The following is a 2,414-nucleotide window of genomic DNA, read 5'->3' as shown; positions in this document are numbered from 1 at the left end:
GAGGACTTTCGGAAAATTCACAAGATCCGATTTTTCCGTCATAACTTTCGGGAAAATGGATATATATTGTTTTTGTTTTTTTTTATGGAATCCCTCGTTTCTGGTTATGGAGGATCCGATTCTGAAAAAAAAAAATTTTTTAAATCGCATTTTCAAAATTTCAATATCAATATTGCAGTTTTGTGAGATTTGGCTGTTATTTCTTGCATGTGGATAGCCTGTTTGAGGTCCAAGGCCATAGAATTGGGAGGGAAGGGGATTGGGGTGTACTCTTTACTCTTTTACTTGTTTCAGTCATTTGGCTGCGGCCATGCTGGAGCACCACCTTTAGTCGAGCAAATCGACTTATTCTTTGAAAGCCTAGTACTTATTCTATCGGTTTCTCTTTTGCTGACCCGCTAAGTTACGGGGACGTAAACACACCAGCATCAGTTGTCAAGCGATGTTGGGGGGACAAACACACACACACACACACAAAATATTGAAAAACATCAATACATGTCAATGATAAAGAAACGAGGAAAGTACCAGATGGTCATGAGATGTGCTAAAAACAACAGCTAAATCGCCCTTTAATAGCACACAATTTTTTATATATAAAATTGTATGGATTCTCGTGGGAAGAAATTCGCAAAAATTTTCTGAAAATTCCAAAATATAAAAAAGTTATGAGAGGCTATTGTTGTTGGCACTGCCGGAGCCTAGTGGAGCTTTTAGGTGTTTTCGCTCAATAAACACTCACAACGCCCGGTCTGGGAATCGAAACCGCGATCCTATGACCGTGAGTCCGCTGCCCTAACCACTGGGCCATTGCGCCTCCACTATGAGAGGCTATAAGGGGTGCTTAGACCATATTTCCTCCACTCCACTCACAACTTACTGGTTATCGCAAACGTTACCACAATATAGCTTGCAGGCTTGCACTCTCGAGCAAGGTACCCCGTAGTGGGATCAAATCTGCCCATCGGACATGACTTACGCGGCCGAGAAGTGAACACCTCAATCACACATCAGTGCTTACACCTTTTATCTATAGGTACATTTATCAATCGGATCCATCTTTCAACCTCGTATCTTTCCCCTTCTGCCCAGCATCCTGGGAAAGATAAAAAAAAATAATGTTGACGTGGGCAGGATTTGAACTCAGAACATAAAGTAAAATAACGTGTTAAACAGCACAAGGTTTATTTTCTTTTCTTCTTTTTCTTTTTTTGTTCTACTGCTTCCATGAATCGTGTGTTCTGGCTGCTATGTTTAGCGTGCAGAGATTCTTGTAGAGTTGACCCGTTATATAAGAGAGAACGTTAATTTGACTTTTGCCAGACTTGTAAACATCACCTGTTGTTTAGATTTGTAGAACCTTGTTATCAAAGCTATCCAGCCAACCGTGACTATCCCGTTTACTTTACATTATCCATTATCTAATGTGTCCGAAGGTTTTTAAGACGATAAGAGGGAAATTCTTTTAATGCTGCTACTTCTAGCAAATTGAGTGACCACACACAGGTTCCCCGACGTTGGCTTTGGCAAGAGAGGTAGAGGAGAAAGACATGCAGAGAAAAAAGGAGGGAGGGAGAGGGAGAGGGAGAGAGAGAGAGACAAAGCGACGCGCGCGCGCGCACCGATGAATAGTGACGACAAGGTAGAAGAGGCATACAAACTTACCTTGTATTCCTTATCAAATGATCGAATGGAGTGTTCGTTTTTAAGTGTCCGAATGCGAATGTGAGTCTGACAAAGTTTGTGTTCTCAATCTGCCTTAAATTAGCAGCAGTAGCAACAATAACTTTCTGTCTCTCTCTCTCTCTCTCTCATCATCTTTTTCCCTCTCTTTCTCTGCCATCTTGCCTCTTATTCTCTTCGTTTCTGTCTCTCTGTCTCTTACTATCTTTCCCCTCCACCGTTTTCTTCGCTCTCTCTCTCTCTCTCTCTCTCTCAAAGTATGAATGATTCCCGATAGATATATAAACAACGCTAGCTTGTATCTATAACCTCGATCTTACTGCAGACAGTGTTATATGTACTTTAAACTGACACAAAAGCTAAGATGGTTTCTTTCAATATTATTATTTTTTTTCCTATTTTAATATTTTCCACTGTACTCCCTGGATCACCCGAAGCCTCGCCAACCGCGCCGACGATGAATATAAGTTCTATAATTAAAATACAATAATATATATACACATGCGTGTGTGTGTGTCTTTGAATTTGCGATTGTCCCCCAACCAGTGATTGACAACCGTTGTTGGTTTGGTTTATGTCCCCCGTAACTTAGCGGTTCAGCAAAAGAAACCGATAGGATAAGTTCCAGACATTAAAAAAAAAAAAAAAGAAGGGCGTAGGGGCAAGACTTCTTTTTGTACCCCCCCCCCAAATAACACACCCTTTATTTATTTATTTATTTATTTATTTAT

The 2,414-nt window shown here is 40.5% G+C and overlaps 1 protein-coding gene across 1 annotated transcript in view; it reads right to left on the bottom strand.

The window, feature by feature from the left end:
* LOC106877438 (metalloreductase STEAP4) overlaps positions 1–2,074 on the bottom strand; it is a 12,538-nt gene extending 10,464 nt beyond the window's left edge. The window contains exon 1 of the mRNA XM_014926338.2: positions 1,666–2,074. The gene's annotated coding sequence lies outside the window, so the exon portion shown is untranslated. The remainder of the gene's footprint in view (positions 1–1,665) is intronic.
* Positions 2,075–2,414: the final 340 nt, after the last annotated feature.

The sequence above is a fragment of the Octopus bimaculoides genome, chromosome 30 (genome assembly GCF_001194135.2).
Source record: "Octopus bimaculoides isolate UCB-OBI-ISO-001 chromosome 30, ASM119413v2, whole genome shotgun sequence".
Lineage (NCBI taxonomy): Eukaryota > Metazoa > Mollusca > Cephalopoda > Octopoda > Octopodidae > Octopus > Octopus bimaculoides.
The sequence above is the reverse complement of the archived record's forward strand: the minus strand, read 5'-3'. Positions and strand labels throughout refer to the sequence as shown.